At 40.7% G+C, this 20,918-nt stretch overlaps 1 protein-coding gene across 2 annotated transcripts in view; it reads left to right on the top strand.

Annotated features, from left to right (window-relative positions):
- SH3GL3 (SH3 domain containing GRB2 like 3, endophilin A3) overlaps nt 1–20,918 on the top strand; it is a 74,104-nt gene that overhangs the window by 25,470 nt on the left and 27,716 nt on the right. Inside the window, exon 1 of one of the 2 annotated variants that reach the window (XM_043523520.1) lies at nt 18,587–18,773. The exons of the other annotated variant lie outside the window; for it this stretch is intronic. The gene's annotated coding sequence lies outside the window, so the exon portion shown is untranslated. Of the gene's footprint in view, nt 1–18,586; nt 18,774–20,918 lie in introns of those variants that run through there. 2 annotated transcript variants of the gene reach the window in all.

Here is a 20,918-nt window from a genome sequence, read left to right on the forward strand (position 1 = left end):
TGGCCTTGATTCAGCAAGCTACTAAAAAATGATGTGTCGAGCTTAAAGCATGTGCATAGCCCGACTGAAGTCAATGGGCTTAAAGTGAGGCTATGTCTGCACCCTGAGCTAGGAGTGTGATTTCCCCGCTTGTGTAGGTGTATTCACTCTAGATCTCACTGAGCTAGCACAAGTATAAATAGCAGTGTAATGGCATTAGCATGGGCATCAACAGCGGTGGCATGGCTAAGTCGTGCTGTGCACAAACCCGCCTGAAACCAGTGGGTAGGTACTCGGCATGGCAAAGCCATGCCTCCACTAGCACTGCCCATGATACTGCAGCTATACTACGTATACTCACGCTAGCTCAACGAGAGCTAGCCCAGGTGTGTGTGCACGAACTGGGAATCACACCCCTAGCTTGTACGGTTGTTGTAGCCTTTGTCCTGCACCGCGCTGAAATGGGGGCTGTACTTTTAGCATTCTGTAGTGTACTCATTAAAATGTGAGGCAGCCACTGGTAGCCACCCTGTCCTACTAAAATATGCTGCATGCAGTCTCGTTATGGCCATGTTGGCTCCAGGATACTAGAGAGACAAGGTGGGTGAGGTAATATCTTTTATTGCACCAACTGCTACTGGTGAGAGAGAGAGAGCGAAACTCTCAGGCTTACATAAAGCTCTTCTACAGATCTACCACAATTGTGACTGACATCTGCTAGTTTTTTCTAGGACAAAACAGAGCATGAATACTTGCTAGATGGAGGAGGAATTGATAACTGCCCTGTGACAATGACAGAAATGTAGATGTGAATGTAATGTAGTGTAAATGACAGACAATGACACTGTGCAGGTAAGGTAATATTAATTTATTTTGGACAATGAGGCACCAACATACAGGAGATAAGTGTCTCAAAAGCAGGGTTTTAGCTTACTGTTGTGCTCAATTATTTTTACTTGGCAGAAAAGCATTAGGTTTTTTGAATCAGTAAAAATATTTGATCTTAATTTATTATTGACAAGAAGAATGAAAGCTTTAACACAGACTAGAAGAGGCTACAGTAAGAGTATAAAACACTGCCTACTAGAAGGAAACTCTGTTAATGCTTTAACAGTAGAGTTGTCAGCTACTATGACTTTAATCTTGATTCTTGTGGTTATATAACCATATGCAAGTACACAGTGCTTTACAATGCGTGCAGAAAGTAAGATCCCTTCTGCAAAGAGCTTACAGTTTAAATGGTATTAATGAATATAATAACTGGAGCAACAACACCCCAGACACAGGTAAATAGGGAAACATTGGTGAGATCAACACATGAAAGCTTTGCAGATAGAGTACGTTTTAAGGTGGCATTAATTTGGGGTCTGATCCATTGTGCACTAAAGTCAACAAGAGTCTTCCAGTTGACTTCAATGGTCAATTGATCAGGCCTTTGAAGAAGGAGGGAAGAGAGAGAACCAAGAAGATGCTTGGTTCATGGGAAGTGGAGCCTGTTTCAGGTGTAAGGGGCAGCATGGAAGGAGATCCTGAGCAGTAGAATAGAGGATCTGAAGGTGGTGTGGGATGAAATGAGTGCAGAGACTAAGGGTATGTCTACACTGGAAACTTCAAAGCACTGCTGCGGGAACGCTCAGAGGCTGTCCACACTAGCTCTTTAAAGCGCTCAGATTTCCTGCGCTCGGGGGGTGATTTTTCACACCCCCGAGCCAGAAAATTAGAGCGCTATAAAATATAAGTGTAGACAAGCCCCTAGGTAGGGACAGACTTCCAAAGAGACTAGAAGGTAACAAGACGGAACTGAAACTGATAAATTACTAAGAAATGCCTCCAGAATGACCAGAGACAAATGTATGTTCATGCAGTATAATCTGCTCTACCCAGTTGTTGAACTTGCTACAACTTTCTGGGCCCGGTGTCCCCAAGATCTGAACCCTCAGTTCAGATGAACTTGCTGACCAACACACCCCAGGCCCCCCACCACACTCTCTCTGAGAAGCAACTAAACCTGACTTCCCTTCTACCTAATGAATGCATTTGCAACACCATGCATGACCCCCCTAACCGAAACCTGGAGAAGCAACCTGGTCACCCTCCTAGTAACATGTGTAATGTAGACATGTGCTCATTAAATATTCATTGCACTGAAGGATAAAAACTTCTTCTAGATACTCCTTGGGGTAAAATTAAATCTCTTCAGGGACCTCTTAATGATGGCTTGCTCCTGTCCGTAGAAACAAGCTTCAAGCTGGCTGTTGAGAGCCTTCTCTAAGGGAGATTGAGGTCGAGCAGGAGTTGGAGGAGTTACAAAGACAATATGAAGAGTCCTTGTGTGTACAGGGAGGGGAGCAGAGCACTATGCATGCTAAGTGAGATACTCACCTTAAATGAATGTTGAGGATTGTGTTTATATCACCAAACCAGTCCTTCTCAGTTTTGTTAAAGGACACATAAGAAGATGCCATCAGAAAGGCATAATCTACTTATAAGTACAAAGTACGTCTCAAAAAGCAAAGATTGTTCTAAGGCCGAGTTGAGAGTTAGAACCTGTAATTCTGTCCTTGCCAACTGAATTTTTGCTTCAGTAGTTGCTCTGGTATCCCGTAAAAGGAAATGTCATAAATATAAAGGGAAGGGTAAACCCCTTTGAAATCCCTCCTGGCCAGGGGAAAGCTCCTCTCACCTGCAAAGGGTTAAGAAGCTAAAGGTAACCTCGCTGGCACCTGACCAAAATGACCAATGAGGAGACAAGATACTTTCAAAAGCTGGGAGGAGGGAGAGAAACAAAGGGTCTGTGTGTCTGTCTATATTCTGTCTTTGCCAGGGATAGACCAGGAATGGAGTCTTAGAACTTTTAGTAAGTAATCTAGCTAGGTACGTGTTAGATTATGATTTCTTTAAATGGCTGAGAAAAGAATTGTGCTGAATAGAATAACTATTTCTGTCTGTGTATCTTTTTTGTAACTTAAGGTTTTGCCTAGAGGGGTTCTCTATGTTTTGAATCTAATTACCCTGTAAGGTATCTACCATCCTGATTTTACAGGGGGGATTTCTTTATTTCTATTTACTTCTATTTTTATTAAAAGTCTTCTTGTAAGAAAACTGAATGCTTTTTCATTGTTCTCAGATCCAAGGGTTTGGGTCTGTGGTCACCTATGCAAATTGGTGAGGCTTTTTATCCAACATTTCTCAGGAAAGGGGGGGTGCAAGTGTTGGGAGGATTGTTCATTGTTCTTAAGATCCAAGGGTCTGGGTCTGTAGTCACCTAGGTAAATTGGTGAGGCTTTTTACCAAACCTTGTCCAGGAAGTGGGGTGCAAGGTTTTGGGAAGTATTTTGGGGGGAAAGACGTGTCTAAACAGCTCTTCCCCAGTAACCAGTATTAGTTTGGTGGTGGTAGCGGCCAATCCAAGGACAAAGGGTGGAATATTTTGTACCTCGGGGAAGTTTTGACCTAAGCTGGTAAAGATAAGCTTAGGAGATTTTTCATGCAGGTCCCCACATCTGTACCCTAGAGTTCAGAGTGGGGGAGGAACCTTGACAGGAAATATTTAGTATGATAAATCCCAGTGTAATCCCTTGCCCTGTTTTCGTAAACCCAACTCTTCTCTATGGAGAGGAAGAGTATTGGCCATTTGTTCTATCTTTTAAACAAGATATTTGAAAGAAATGCAGAAAATGTCATGCCATGTTACATGCTTAGCCTTGACTCTCCCTCTCAGTTCTCATTCATCATAATGAATGCTGTGACATGCTGCCTGCATGCTCACATTCTTCATTTCAGACATGATGCATCTTCTTTCTGTTCATAATCATGCTTAGCTTATCAAGGTGGATGAAGTAATATCTTTTATTGGACCAGCTTCTACTGGTGAGAGAGACAAGCTTTTGAGCCACACAGAGCTCTTCTTCAGGTCTGACAGGTGAACCTCAAAAGGCTCACAGTTCAGAATAAGAACTCAAAAGTACAACTGTCTATCTGAATTACCTGCTCCTCTAAAGTCTGCAGAACTGAGTGGGAAGTCACTGGAATTCATAAGGAGAAATAAAAGTTAGCTGCACCCGTTGAACATCAAAAAAGGTTAGGTTCAAGATTCAGGTGACCACCTTAAACTTATTTATTTTACCCAAACCAGTTTACCCAATCCTCATATTAATATTCATTAGCAGTCTCTGATACTGCCTAGAAGGCCTTTGCTTTTTTAGGTAGCAGGTTTCTTATTCATGTAGCTCATTCTAAAGCTCTACATAAAACATTAGAAATACAAATCCATTCCCTTAATGTTTTGTCAAAGCAAGTGGAGCAGGTGATTCCCTTGTTTAATTCGAGGTTCAGCCTCTAGTGAGGAGACCTCAAAATAATTATAAAACAAATGAACACTTTCTAGTCATTGTTCCTATGTATCTCCTATTAGAATGACTAAATTTCCAGGGGCAGAAAGTGGGCTGCAGATGAGGGGTGTTCAGCACAACTTGGGAGGGGGCAATGTGACTTTAAACCACCTTCTTGATACCCGGTTCCTGGAGCCATCCCAGTGCTGAGTGCCAGGGATCAGCTGGGTGTAAAGGAGCCCCAGGCCCACCACTTTTCCTTGACTACGACCAGTAGCTATGAAGGGGGAAACCATATAACTCTATACCAACTAAGGGCTTCCCATGCCAAGAGTATCCACCATTGCCTTGCTATGCCAACTTTGCATCAGCAGAATGGAATGTATATGTATGCAATGTCCAGTTCCTCAGTTACAGCATGGCTATAATTCTTAGCAGGTGGCCATGAAATGGGAGCTGATAGGTGCCTTTTAAAAACGTCCTGTGTGATATGTTCACATGCATCAAGATTTTAAAGAGATTCCTGGAACAATCCTGTGATGATTTGCAACCAGTGGCCATGAAATGAAAAAGTACTTCTGGCTCTTGGGAGCCTGTAATTTACAGTGTGCCACTGCTCCTGGGCAGGTGGAATATCAGACTGTCTATTATAAGCCCTAAGGGCGGAATCCTGCTCCACCAATGTCAATGGGAATTTTGCCATTGATTTTCAGCAAGGTCAGGATTTCACCCTAAAACTACTGCTGATTCCACGTTCGAGCAGGAAGCAAATGCTTTTTCTTTAGGAGCAGAAGGACTTCAGTTCTGTCCCTTATTACGACCATGAAGTCCACAGTGGCTGTTGATATCCATTTTTCCTTTTTAATGTATATGTCTGAGTATATATTTCGTGTCTCAGATATGTCAGATTTGTTTGCTAGATTTGAGGTTTTAGCCCAGGGGTAGGCAACCTATGGCATGCGTGCCAAAGGCGGCACGCGAGCTGATTTTCAGTGGCCCTCACACTGCCCGGGTCCTGGCCACCAGTCTGGGGGGCTCTGCATTTTAATTTAATTTTAAAGGAAGCTTCTTAAAGATTTTCAAAACCTTATTTACTTTACATACAACAATGGTTTAGTTATATATTATAGACTTATAGAAAGAGACCTTCTAAAAACGTTAAAATGTATTACTGGCACACAAAACCTTAAATTAGACTGAATAAATGAAACTCGGCACACCACTTCTGAAAGGTTGCCGACCCCTGTTTTAGCCAGACACTTTCCTTTTGGGACATCTGCCATGAATGATGATTTTAATTTATAAATTCATGTTTAGGCCTCAGTGCATGTTCTTTAGGGAAGATTTGTGCAAGTCTTGAAGGTTTTGGAATAACTAAGTACTTTTTGTTGTACAGTGCATGTGCTAAAGAATAGCTTTAGCAGACAGATTTGACTAGAAGGCACAGTAATGCTGTGATGTGTCACTGCCTGGTGTGAAATGACTCACTCTATGCAGAAATGCAAAATCACATTGTGTAATCCAAAATCTTTTATTTTATTCACATATGGACAAAAAGTTCCTTTGTCCCTGGTATTAAGTTTTGCTTCAGTAACTGCATGCATTTAAAGTAAACCCATGTAGAGTACTGAACTTGCTCAGGGACAGCCTGGTATGCTGCAGTCCAGACATCTGACATGTCATTTAAGCACCAATTTAGGACCAACATCCAGGCTGCAATCTGGGTGTCTCAACTCTGAAACCTGTCAAATTTGACTGAATCTCAGCTGCTGGCCCACACATGGAAAAATTGCCATTCTCTTGGAGGCCAATGTGTAGGAAGACAAGGGTGACTGGAAGATATGGCACTCCACATTTTGAGCATGTGGCACAGAAATGGAGGCCCTATTTAAGAGTGGGCTTTACTCTGTGTATAGGGCTGTCCATTGCCCAACATAAGAAGGTCTTGCAAGAGGGACTCTGTCAAGCCTGAAATGCTGACAAACCGAGGACTCTCAGAAGGAATCAGCTCAGATTAGGGGAGGGTGCATCTCAGAACTTTGTTTTTTTCCAGAGATTTTGGTTAAGAAATTCCTCTGCTAAGCCTGTGTTCCTTGCTTTTCTGCCATGTTTTCTCCAAAGGGTCAAATGAATAAGCACAGAGTGCCTGTGAGCCTAGGTGGAGCTCTGAGGGAGCATGCGCATGTGACTGGGGCCTTTGGAAGTCCGATGTTGGTTTCAGGGTCTAGGACAACTGGACTGAGGTGTCCCATGTCTGAAGGAAGGGCATCAGACAAGGTCTGAGACTCGGGTGTTTGCCCTAGAGTCGAGAGCTAGAATTAGTGACCAGACTGTACCCAGACCTGTGGGCTTGAAAGAATTTGGAACCCAGTGATTAGGTCCACTGACTACAGAATGGTGACTTTACTGGTTACCAGACCGGTTTGTAACAAGTAGACCATTACTCATGAGTAATCCAATTGATTTCAATGCGATTATTTGATACGTATGATATGACTCCATGTGAGTACAGGTAATAAAATCTAGTCTAAAGGAATTGGGTTTGACTCAAGGCTGGTCTGATGTCTGTGTGCTCAGATGTTAGAGAGACAAGGTGGGTGAGATAATATCTTTTATTGGATCTCATCCACTTTGTCTGTCTAATATCCTCAGACCAACATGGCTACAACTATACTGCATACTCAAATGGTCTCCTAATTTAATTGAAAGCAGGTTGGTTCTTTTGCTTAGTGATGATATTTTGCCTGCTATGTAAGGGAATTGATTTTTTTTTAATAATTTTTTTAGGATAGAGGAAAAGCCTATCATTCTGTTCAAATAGCAATTACTCTTCTCTTTTAGCAGAGTGTAATTCATGTGGCCAAAATAGGTTGGATTAGCTAAAGCTGATCATCTGAGTTGAGACATTCTCTTAGTTCTCTTTATTGGGAATCTAGCTTCTGCTCGATGACAGCTGATCTTTTTCTTCTAGTGTATAACCCATATTTTTTCACATTATTCAACAACTAGTGTTTAAATTCTGTGGTGCTGTTTAAAAAGAATAAGGGATGTATGTAATTAGGAAGCTGGAGAAGCTGTTATATATTAATCGGGAAGAAATAAAAGACAACACTTTTACAGCTATAGCATGCTGTCTTGCCAGAGACAGCTATGTACAGTTACTGACTGCTTAATAGTTTGCAACAAATACAGATTATTAAATGGAAATATTGTGCCCCATGTACAGTGTGCAGGATAAGAAAAACATTTAATCTCTTTAAGCTACAGATGGCCAAATAGACTCCTTTAAACATATTTAATAGTTTCATGTTAGAATAACATTAAGCATTTCACATGCTCTTCAGACTATACGTTTGTCTTGTAATCTTATCTGACAGAATTTCAGGGCCTGACCTGCTGCAGCTGAAGTCAAAGGAAGTTTTGCCATTGACTTCAGAGGAAGCAGGATAAGACCCTAAGGAACAAGTTTTTCATGCTCGGAGTTAAATGTTTTGTCCATTTAATACCTAGTGTTGGTATTTTTGTCCAAGTGACTGAACTCTATAAGAATCCTCTACTCCTGTTAGATGATGGAGGCATGAGAATACAATCTTTTCCGGAACCCAGCATTACAGAATAGGCATCCTAATAGCTAGCTGTTTCCAGTGAGCAACAAGAGGGTGGCGTTAATCTGTTGTAGTCTCAAGTTTAAGTGTCAGAGTGTTTGTGAGAAAGTGCTTTGGCAATTTAAAGTCAGTAAGGCCAGAGTAATCAAACAAAGAATCATAAACAGAGCATATCATTGTGATAGAGGTTAAAGCTGAGAGCAAGTAGCTTTTCCATACAAAGTTTTTTATTCTTCTCCTTGGAAGCAGAAGAGCAACATTATATTTCTTTCTACCTCTTCTTTCCCCCTCTCCCCTCCTTATCTGTTTCTCAAAATAATAGCAAGTACATTTTCTTCTCTGGTCTGTTTGCTACAGTATTTGTCTCCTAGGACGTTTTATTCTTTCAGCCTTGAGTTTGAGGCAGCATAAATCAATAATATAAACTAGGCTCCTAGTTTGAGAGAAAAGCACAAGGGCGAGCCAATAAACATCTGCTGAGCAGAGCCTGAAAAAAAAGCCATGCTATATGTAGCCTATTTTTATAGTCTCGGTACAGAGGAAGGAGAGAGAGGGCGTATTGGTGGTTGAGAAAGAAGGCTGCACAAACTATCATCATCATAAATAGAATCACTAATTAACTCACAGACTCTAAAAACATCACATTTCTTGTGTGAATATAACAAAGCTGCCTCCTGTAGATGCGTCAACCAAATGCTCTTGGCAGTGGAGTTTTTTTCTTGACACTAAGGGTATGTCTAGACAGCAAAGAAAAACCTGCAAGCCAACTTGCCCCATGCGAGCCAACTTGAGCTGTGGGGCTGTTTCATTGCTGTGTAGACTTCGGGGCTCAGGCTGGAGCCCAAGCTCTGGGACACTTCCACCCTACAGGCTCCTAGAACCCAGGCTTCAGCCTGAGCCCGGAAGTCTACACAGCAATGAAACAGCCCCACAGCCTGAGCACCGCAAGCCCAAGTTGGCTAGGATGTGTCTCTCATTGCTGTGTAGACATACCCTAAGTGTGAAATTCATCATTGTGCAGAAAGCCAGAACAAAAAGCGTTGGCACAACTTAGGCCCTCAAGATACCATATAAGTGAGATTTAAATGGCACATAGACCTTGTGCTGGTGCTCTGCAGAGGGGCAAATTTCATTCTAAGTGAAGATTAATTTTGAATTGGCACTTAGCACAGTGAATTCTGACACATAGTGCCAAAGGCTAAAGGACTTGCCCATGAGGATCTGGAACAATTTTTTGAACCTCAGTAAAAAGGAGGTGGATTGGAAACTTGGGGACAGTCTTGCAGTTACTTGCATGAATAAAAACTCTTGGTTTTTAATTGGTCTACTCTGGTGAGTAAGGACTACTTTTGTAAGTAAAGGCCAGAAAGCTGTGGCCCTTGGATTGCAAACCTCAAAACTATTTTGGAAGCAAGTGATTTAGATGGTTTATACCAAGCAGTAAATGAATGATGGACATTTGTTGATGAGTGTGGGAGAAGCCAGGGCATTTGAAAATGCCAATAGATTGAATTAATCCCCACAGTGTTGTATAAATCATATTTAATAGGCTACTCTTGACTTTCATAGTGTATTTCTATCTCTGCCCCTGTAATTGCACTTGTTTTCATTTTTATATTAAATCTTTTCCTTGTGATTCCAATAAAAATGTATTATGGCTTGCATGCAGTCAAAGAAATCTCATGGGGCAGAGAACAGCAATAGCCACCTGCCCAAGTTTGACAGTCTGTTGGGAAGAAAAAGGAGAATTAATTTTATTTTGGGTAGTCATGAAAAGTCTGTGGTATTATATAGTGTTGGTTTATCAGAGGAGTATTTAATTGTTATTGGTGTTACTGTTATCCCAAGGACGAGGGAATATGCAAGTAAGTGGTGTTTGAACTAAGTCCAATGTAAATCTCTGTACCAGATTTGCCTGTTGGACAAATTGCCAAGGGCCCTAATGCCGCATAGAACAGATCCCCAATCAATACTTTTGTTATGCAGCTCCTGCTGATAGATATAATGGATTACAGATCACACAAAACCTCTGTAAACCCTATAATTTGTAGCTTCAGAAATAGCCTATTCTCATGCCATAACCTATCAAATACATAAGTTTCCAACAGATTTTCTGAGAGCTTTTGTTATTCTTATACACTATTTTGTCCGTGCAGCTGAAGCAAGCTAACTGTAGGTGGTGGCACCACTCTCAGCTCGAAGGTTTGTTGGCTTGTAATACTTATCTCATATTTCCAGCTCTTCATAATCACAGTGTTGGCACATCTAGATAACAGCTGTATTAGTTTCAGCTTCTATCACTCAACAATAATTGAAACTTTAGGCCCCAAAGTAATATTCCACTGTACATCTATTCTATCATACTTTGGGAAAAATACATTCTACACAATGACTTAAGAATAGCTTGGGCATAGATAGAACTGGCTTCATCCCTATCGCTTTAGCAATCCCCAGAACTAACCTCTGACCTGAGTATTATAACACTGTCTTGTATGTGTTAGCATTTGTTGAGTTTACTGTACCACAGTGTTTCTTGTCTCACAACCAGGAAGTGTACGTCAGCACTCAGAACTTGCTGATAGACTGACTATATGGCAAAATAAAAAAGGGCACTACAACACCAGGAGGTCCTTCACATAAACGGACACCATCAGTTTGAAATGTGGATATTTTTTAAATAGTTGAATTAGTTTCAGATACTGCCACTGCCCTGGATTTGAAGGGAAAACAGTGGAAATAACTGGACAGAAGGAGCTGTCAATTGCACAAAATCAGCTGAAAAAAGAGAGATTCCGTTCCTGCTCACCACCCAATTCTTTCCAGATGTAGCTCCCTTAGTGGCTAGTTTTGTAACAATAATAAGAAACATTTTTCAGGCAAACATGTTGTTTTGAAGTTGATAGCATCTCTGTAAACTGAATCCCTCCAGGACCAGTTGAAGTAGTGGTTAAAATTACTGACTTTATCATAAGATAGTAAATGAGGTGTGGATAGCATAGCAATAATTATCTTATACACACACACAAACACAGATATCAGTGTGTTCTGAGAAACAAGCTACTCAAGAATGGTTTAGCCCATCTCTGGTTATACCAGATAGGAACATATATAAGTACATAAGTGCCAGACTCCTCACAGAGTATCTTGCAAAATGTACAGACTATTAAAAACTCATCAGACTAACCTTGAAGTCCTACTGAAAAAACTAACAGAAGGCAATCTTCTTTCCCATAAGATACAAATTGAAAATATAAGAAACCATATTTAAGGCTGGCTAGGATTAATAGTGACAATGTAATAGCATCAAAACAAAGGGGCTTATTCTTCTTTATTTATTTATGCATCACCCCATTACGATCACTGAGTGCTACCTGCATGTGTGGGGAAAAGAATATATCCCTAAGTTTGCAATATCAGTACTGTGTATAATGAGGAAGTGACCCTCACAAATCCACAATAAATATGTAAAACAGTTGAGATTTAAATACTAATTTTGCTCATAGTTCCATGCATCTGAGAAATATTTAATTTTAATTTTTTTTTCAGTTTATGTACATTTTAAATCACATATTCAGTTGTTCCACGGCTTATGTGCTTCTGGAAACTTCTTGAAAACGTAACCATTCAAAAACAAGTCATCTACAGAAACAGTGGATATAGCCACCCACACTTTTCTATGTGGGGAAAAAAACATGGTTTCTAGAATCAATTTTGAAGCTCACTCTGGAGTGGGAATAAAGATGCCTATTTCCCATTCTAATTCATTCTGGAAAATTCCCTTTTACCCAACCTCTGAAGCCTCTGGTAAATCGGCAAGGTGTGTTGCTAGAGTAATATGGCACTATGGCAGAGAATTTGGCCCATAAACATGATGATGAAATTTCTGTATGAGATATAGATAGATAAATAATGATATGATCAAGTAGCCTACTCTGATGACAGCCCACACTGTTTTATCTTACACTGGTGTCCATGACACCTATCACTATGTCACTGACCTGAAGTGCAACAGAAATCTTTGCAATCTATTCCTTTTGTGGTCTTAAGCTTTTGCAGTGCAGCAGCGCCAATACTTTTTATGGTTAGCATGAATGGAAAATCACCTTAGGTAGGTTTACATTTAAAACCACAACAGACTGAAGACTATTCCATGGATAGTTCTGCTCATGGTTTTATGATAGCAAATTGCAGGGGCTAGGGGAAATGATCCATGCATCCTGGGCATGTCCTTTCTGACTGTGGGCCATCTCTTGTTTGCTAGTGTGGGATTCCACACCACCCCCTGTACTAGATTTATACCAGATCAGAAATAGTGCCTTTTTGTCCAGGAAAAGGATGTTATACTCTTTAGGTGAGGAGAGGAAAGTGAGACAAAAGGAAAAGAGAGAGAGAGGAAATGAAGAGGAGAGTAAACAACGAGAGAGAGAGAGAGAGAGAGAGAGAGAGAGAGAGAGAGAGAGAGGAAAAAAATCACAAGGTGTGAGGCAACTGAGAGCAGACTACAGGGAGGTAAAATGCAAGGGAGAGAAGAGAATAAACTGCAAGGCAAGGAGGTGAGATTAAGAGGTAAATAGTTTTCTTATCATGAGGCAAAAAATGTGTACACATTATCAAAAATACTGAAAGCAGATGGATATGCCTGTTTAGGTGGTGGTGGTGGTCGGGGAATGCAGAGTAGGTGAAATCTAAAGCTTACAATGGGTTAAACCATATACCAGTAATTTAGGGTACTTGGCAGCCATCTCACATTCCTGAAACTAAAAAAAGAGAAGTATCAGAAAGCTACAGAGCTTGGTAGAAATACTCGAGAGATCTGAGAAAGTGACAGCTCTGTGATTATATACTACAGTGTAGTTAAGCATGCAAATAGGACTGCAAAGAAAAACTGTCATAGCTCAATCAGTTAACTCAACTGAATGCCATTGAAATGTAGCTGCATCTAATACAATAGTTGTCAAGGATGAAGTGATCCCTCCTCCCCCCCCCCCTTTTTTTTTTTAATTAGCTTTGTGAGCATTAGGCCAAATTGTGATCTCAGTTACATCAGCTCCACTGAAGGGAAAATAGCAGAGAGCAGGGTTTGGCCCAAGGCATTTAAACTTGTTTGGCATCAGTTCACCTTTGATGATACATAGGAATTTAAACTGTATTCTTCTCTTCCCCAGGGAAGGTGGGCAGCGTTTGTACTGCTGCCTTCCCTAGGTAGTCCACTAAGGTAAGAAAGCTTTAACTTGTAGCTAGGGCTTTTTAAGAACCCTGCTGTCAGAAGCTGCCTTGGGAATATTCTGAGTGCATCCCTGGCTGCCTGACTCATGCTCCATCCTTTGTCACTTCTGCTCACTTTTTGAGCTGTGTTGACTAGTTAATGGTCACTTGTACAGCAACAGCCCTCCTAGGGATGGACTTTCTGCAAGCTGATGCCCTGACCCCTGGGTTATGCTGGCAGAAAATGGTATAATCCTGGGGTGAATTGAGCCAATTACCTTTCATTTAAAAGTATTAGGTACAAATTCTGCCTATGGGAGTTGCATAAGTGAAATGGAAGGTAGAAGTTGAGCCACATAGTTTTAGGATAGTAAATAAATATAATGTTCAGCCATTTATTTCTGTGTACCAAGTATACTGCTCTTTCATAGAAACATTTTCCACCTCTGCAGTTTCCTTTAACATTTTTCTGATTTTGCTAGTGCAGTCACTAATGATACAGGTTGGAAAGTTGGCTTGGAAATCTTTCCAACTCTGAAAATATATAGTTGGTTAAGCTGTACTAACATAACAGAGAATGCTAATGATTGGGAAGTAGTAGGTAAGGCAGAATGGAAAATTCCTAAAAGAAATAAATGAGTCCATTACAGAAAGAAAAGGATTGCTATAGGACTTCTGCAGTAATAATTAATTAATTAATTTAACGTTATTATCTGTGCAATTTTTGTCCAAGGAGAAATTTACATTAGTTTGGATGTAAATGTGCAGTGTCTTATTCTGTTCTATATAGGCTTTTATACTGCGCTCATCACCGTAGTATCTGATTCGCTTTACAAAACTTTATCCATTTATAATTATTATTGCTGTAGACTGTAGAAGCCTTAGTCATAGACCAGGACCTCATTGTGATAGGTGCAGTACAAATTCCTTCCTTTTTAAAAATATTTATCAACTTCCATACTGTATTGTAGTTTTAAACGTGAGATTTATCCTGCTGGGAAAAAAGGTTAGGTGTTGTTCTCAGGTCCTGTGCTCAAAATTCTGAGGATATTTCAAGTATGTTAGATGCTCTTTTGTAGATCTCTACACATAACATAGTTTACAAATGAAATAATGGGTACAAATTTGCATGTTTGTCCACATATCTTTGTGGTCAAGCATTGGTGTGACTATGGATCATCTCTGGAATGGTTTTCTTCATGATTGTTTGGAACCAGGCAGGGAGATGGTTGTTCAAACTGCTGACACTGGACCTATCCACTCCTTTTTTGTAAACACAGTCTGTTCTGCTTTGAGGTCTGAAGGACTTTTCTGTGCAGAAACAACAGTGTCTGGAAGAAAATACGTCTTGAAAAAAATAAGGTGCTATAGTAGAAGCTAATCAAGCTTATGCTAGGTGTTTATGGCCGGAATCTGAAATAAAACAGACATCTGTTACCCTGGGACTGTTACTTGTGTACACTTTTCTAATATGTCTCTCTGGACCAGATTTTCAAAGGTATTTAGGTGCTTAAAGATGCAGATAGGTGCCTAGTGGGACTTTCAAAAGCACCTAGGAGCCTAACTCACATTGATTTCATACATGTTTAAAACAAAGCAAATGGAGATCATGTTTGCCAACTGCATATATGTTCAAATTACTAAGTGAAATTAGTGTTTGTGAAAGATACCAGATTCACAGCCTGGCGCAGAAATCTTCTCCTTATCCACAGAATAGATGTAACAAAGGTAACAGCAAAGCAGTGTGCCCACACTGCCCTGCCAATGTGTCTCAATCTCATTTTTCAGAGAGACCAACTTTTGGTGCAAGAAGGTAGTTCAGTCTCACTGCTCGTGAAATACTTAGCTTCTTTCCTGAGGCCTCCAGCTCATTTCCCATAGTGAACAAAACAGCCAACAGATAATGTGTTCAATTACTACCTTTCCTAGCTCACATTTGAACTAATGAGCTACGGAGAGGTGAAAAGCTCAATAGTCCAACACCAATTTACTGAGTCACTTCATAAATATACATATTGAGCTTGAGTAACTTCCAGTCTTCCTTTTTCTTACCATTTTTGTTGTTGTTGTTTTTCTTCTCCTTCCCGTTTGTTTGATTATTTCATTTTCAAACTGGAGCAGAATCTCACTAATCCTTACCCCTGGTGGCTCACATGAAAAGTGGCAGTCTTTCCCCACACATTTAATCACACAGTGCCGCAATATGGTCTCTTATTTATTACTGAGATGTCAGTTTTTTTACAGGGCATTTTTATTAGTGCATTATGAGGGATTTATATGTAAAGAGCTAAAACGAAAATACATTTGTAAGAATTAATGAACAACGAATATTTTGTAGTGTATTGTCCTTCTGTTTCTGCTAATTTTTCATGGTTCTCCTGATCAGAAAAAGTGAGAGACTGTTGTATTTACTTGGCTAATCAGTACTGAATAGGAAGAAAAATGTAATTGCAACTTTTATAAGCACAGATATTACAAGCTTTCATGCTTTATTTTTTGTTACTATTTATTATTATTTTATTTTAAAAGATAGCATTGTAAGTTTGTATGATTCTTTACAAAATGTATAACAATGGGCTTGAGCTGTAACTTTACTCCGGTGAGTGTTCCATTGATGTCAGTAGGACTACTTAGGTGGATAAAGTTACTCGTGATCCACCCCTGCCTATCCTGGCTAATAGCCATTGATAGACCTATCCTCGATGAATTTATCTAGTTCTTTGAAGACTGTTATCAGGTCACCCCTAGTCTGTCTTCTTGTCCCAAGGCGAAACTAGTCCAACTTTTTAAACCTTTTTAAACCTTTCCTCAAAGGTCAGGTTTTCTAAACCTTTGATCATTTTTGTTGCTCTCCTTTGGATTCTCTCCAATTTGTCCACATCTTTCCTAAAGCTGAAAATTGGACACAGTACTCCAGCTGAGGCCTCATCAGTGCCAAATAGAGCAGGACAGTGACCTCCCGTGTCTTACACATGACACTTCTGTTAATACACCCCAGAATATTAGCCTTTTTCACAACTGCATCTCATTGTTGACTCTCCTTCAATTTGTGATCCACTATAACCTCCAGACCCTTTTTAGCAATACTACCACCTAGCCAGTTATTCCCTATTTGTAGTTGTGCATTTGATTTTTTTCCTTCCGAAGTACTTTCCACTTGTCTTTATTATGTTTCATCTTATTGATTTCAGACCAATTCTTCAATTCTTGTTGAAGTCATTTTGAATTCTAATTGTACCTTCACAGTGCTTGCAACCACTCCCAGCTTGGTGTCACCCACAGATTTTATAAGCAAAATCTCCTATCCATTTTCCAAGTCATTAATGAAGATATTGAATAGTACCAGACCCAGGACTGACCCCTGTAAGTCACCACTAGATAGACCTTCCTTGTTTGACAGTGAACCATTGATAACTGCTCTTTGAGTATGGTCTTGCAACCAGTTATTCACTTACCTTTTATAGTAATTTAATCTAGAGCACATTTCCGTAGTTTGTGTGATAATGTCATGAGGGACGGTGTCAAAAGTCTTACTAAAATCAAGTTCTATCATGTCCCCTGCTTCCCTCCCCATCCACTAAGCCAGTAACCCTATCAAAGATGGAAATTAGGTTGGTTGGCATGATTTGTTTTTGGCAAATCGATGCTGGCTATTCCTTATAACCCTATTATCCTCCAGGTACTTACAAATTGATTGTTTAATAATTTCTTGCTGTATCTTTCCAGATATCGAAGTTAGGATGACTGGTCTATAATTCCCCTTTTTAAAGATAGGTCCTATGTTTTCCCTTCTCCAGTCCTCTGGGACCTCATCCTCCATGAGTTCTCAAAGATAATTGCTAACAGTTCCAAGATTGGTTGAGCTAGTATCTTAAGAACCTTAAGATGGATTTCATCAGGCCCTGCCAAGTTGAATACATCTAACTTATCTAAATATTCTTTAACTTGTTCTTTCCCAGTTTTGGCATGCGTTCCTTTCCCCTTCTCGTTAATATTAATAGTGTTGAGTATCACCATTAACATTTTTAGTGAAGACTGGACCAAATAGGCTCTAAACCCTTCAGGTTTCTTGATGTTATCAGTTATTAGCTCTCCTACATCGCTAAGTAGAGAACCTGCACTTTCCTTCATCATCTTCTTGCTCCTAATGTATTTATAATGCCTTATTCCCTTTTATGTTCCTTGCTAGGCATAGCATCCATTTTGATTTTTAGGTCTGTGATGTTATCTGATTAAAATATGACCACATAGACCAGGGGTGGGCAAACATTTTGGCCCGAGGGTCACATCTGGGAGTGGAAATTGTATGCAGAGCCATGAATGTAGGGCTGGAGCAGGGGGTCGGGGTGTGGAAGGGAGTGCAGGGTGTGGGAGGGAGTGCAGTGTGCAGGAAGGGGCTCAGGGCAAGGGTGCAGGGTGCAGGAGGGGGCTCAGGGCAGGGGGTTGGGGTGCAGGAGCTGGTGTGGAGTGCGGGAGGGGGCTCAGGCCAGGGGGTTGGGATGCAGGACGGGTGCAGCAGGCAGCTGAAGGCAGGGGGTTAGGAGACTCAGGGCAGGGGGTTGGGGTGCGGGGTGTAGTGGCTCCAGGGTGGCAGTGGGGCTAAGGCAGGCTCCCTGCCTGCTCTGGCCCTGCACCATTCCTGGAAGTGGCCAGCATGTCTGGGAGTGGCTCCTGGGGGTAGGATGGGGCATGCAGCTCCGCCACACACTGCCCTCGCCTGTGGGTACAACCCCCAAAGCTCCCATTGGCCGCGGTTCCCCGTTCCCGGCCAATGGGAGCTGTGGGGGGCAGTTCCTGCAGGCGAGGGCAGCGCATGGAGCCCTCTGCTCCCCCCACCCCAGGGGCCGCAGGGACATGATGCCGGCCGCTTCCGGGAGTGGCGTGGGGTCAGGACAGGCAGGGAGCCTGCCTTAGCCCCGCTGCGCCACAGGGCTGGGAATCCCGTGGGCCGGATTGAAAGCCCTGATGGGCCAGATCCGGCCCATGGGCCGTAGTTTGCCCTCCCCCGATATAGATCATAGTTGCAACCACTGTTATATATTTGCAACAAGTCTTGTACAAAATGTGGCATGTAAGATGTCAATAAAAAGGTTATGATTTTCCAATTATGATTATGCTATCTTTATGCATGTATCATTTTTGTATTTGAAGTTATGAGTATTGGCTCTATATCTGGATTTCAAATGTTTGGTTCTGGGGTAACTAACAAGGTAGTTAGCCCTCACATCTTGGAGGGACTATTCAAGTTGAGCGGCGCATCAAAAGGACACTTAACTCACAGTGGACCATGGGAAATCCCCATCTACACTGAGTGGACTGTCCTGTAAATGTGCTGTCTGGAATATAGGTAATGGCTTCCTGCAATGACTGAGCGTAATTGAGCATGGACATGTGACTTGCCCATGTGACTACAAACTCCCATCTTTTACCTGTTATTTTCCACTAATTGTGCTGAGGTGTTTGTTTAAAACAATGGGGTTCCCTCCACATGGCAGAAGATATAAGTCTCTGGACTATGGACAATGCTGATGGGAGCATTCTAACCAATGGACTGAGGACCTTCCAATGATTTGGAAGCAGACAGAGACTTGACTTAAGCCAGCAGTTTATTCCATCACTGCTACAAGCCTGAACCAACAACTTTGCAATTACTGTATGTATTTGATTTCTTTAACCAATTTCAACTCTTTCTTTCTTGATTAAACCTTTAGATTTTAGATACTAAAGCGCTGGCATCAGCATGATGTTTGGGTAAGATCTAAGTTCTGTATTGACCTGGGTGTATGGCTGGTCCATTGGGATCAGAAGAATCTTTTATTTGATGAGACTGGTTGTAAAGAACCACTCACCTTTAAATCCAGTGTTTTTGGTGGTAATACAAGGACTGGAATACTGGAGGAAACTGCTTTTATGACTTCTTGTTAGCCAGTGTGGTGAAACAGAAGTTTTTACTTTTGTTGCTGGTTCGGTATATCCTATGGGGGATTAGCCACAAGTCTTGCCCTATTTCTCAGCAGTTCGTCCTGAGTTTGGCATTCTCAGTTGTGGCCCACTGAGGCACGGTTACAGGGTCATTAAAGATCTCCTGGTGGAGTATAGTTGTAATTATATTGGCAAAGCTGTGCTTTTACCAGGATAGTTTATTTTGTTCAGGGCTAGTGCAGTGAGCTACACCAGTGAAAGCACAACATTACTGGTGTAAAATGATCCTTCATAAACTGAGTGGTCTTAGCATGCAACTCATGCACAGTGTGTATTCCACTGTGGTGTCCTTACAGCTCTTCTTCCCATTACTTGTCATTAGTTAGATTCCACAGCTGCAGATGAACATTAAGTTCAAAGGTTATTCTCTGAATTATTTCGGGATCTCAGTCTTGTATTGGTTTAAAAGTGACCTTTTCATAATTACAGTTGATGTTTTGCCATTTTTCTTCTCCCTCAGATTTAAAAAAAAAACAATTTTCTGTGTTGGTGTCTGCACTAATGATGGGAACACATCTATAGTTATTCTTTGGATTCCATTCAAGAACATCTTGCTTTTGCACTGGGTGCAGAAAGCTCATGTTCATTTTATGGTTTCATTAATTGTTTAACAGTGGCTATCAGATGACAGGGGTTGATGTTTCAATTAGTCACTTTTAAAATGATTGGATCTTATAGTATCTTTTAAACGGCCAAAAATTAACAATGTGATTTAGGTTGTCTGCAAAGCTAGACAAGGACCTAAACAAGGAGCACAGATGTTCTGATATTTCTCCCTTTCACTCCTGCACCTAGCAATAAGGCTCTGAGGAATTACAGAGTTTGTTGTTTCAACTCTCAAAGATACAGAAGTGGGAAATTATATATATATATTTTAAAAAGGCTAACAAAAATTCTATGGCTCCTAAGTAGTTGCATACTTTTCAATGCAAAGTGTCCTATTATAGCTGCTTACTTTCTCTTTTCCTCCTTCTCGCTAGGTTATATTTGCAGTTCTCATTTTTATGTCATAGTCATGACTTCTTTGAATATTGTGTACTTGCAATTTCTGGTTTCACCTCAGTGCTATTTATGCACAGGGTAAATTTTTTCAGTACAGCTCCCAGTATTTTTGATGGGAGTTGCATGCCTAGTTTACCCTATTGTTGGAATTGTGCTTCTAGGACAAAAAATGAATTTCTGCTCCATTTTGTAAGTTTCACTTGTAGATGTCATGTTTGACAGTTTCTTTCTAATTAGTCACAGATAAGGCATGCATTTCTAAGAACTGCAGCCATGAGAACCAGACTAAAGAAAGTTTCTCGAAATGTGTACATATCTGCCATTATTTAGAAAATAGAACTATTTGGAATTCGGGAATTATTTAGAATCTGTGATTACATAGGTCAGCACTGTAAACCATCATCATTTTGCAGATTTCAGATCTTAATAAAAGTGTTATCATTCCAAATCTGAAAATCCAGATGACCGAGGAAACATCTGGCCAGATTAGTTTAATTAACATCATTCTCAACTTCAGTTTTTCAACAGACTGTACCATGCATGCACTGTGTGCGTTTGAATCTTGTTTCCTGATAAAATCTGGAAATCTTGTAATTAATTTTGTGACTATCAGTTATTGCACTGTCATTACTTTTTCCCTAATAAATATAACTTAGACTTTATTTACACTACATAAAAGCACATAAACAGAATAGCATATAAGAGGAAGCATGGAACTCCCAGGGAATTAGGAGTCAGGATTCTTGGGTTCTAATCCCAGATCTGCTCTTTACTGGCAGACGAGCTCTTTCTGCCTAGGTTTCCCCTTCTGTAA

Source organism: Chelonia mydas, chromosome 10 (genome assembly GCF_015237465.2).
Source record: "Chelonia mydas isolate rCheMyd1 chromosome 10, rCheMyd1.pri.v2, whole genome shotgun sequence".
NCBI lineage: Eukaryota > Metazoa > Chordata > Testudines > Cheloniidae > Chelonia > Chelonia mydas.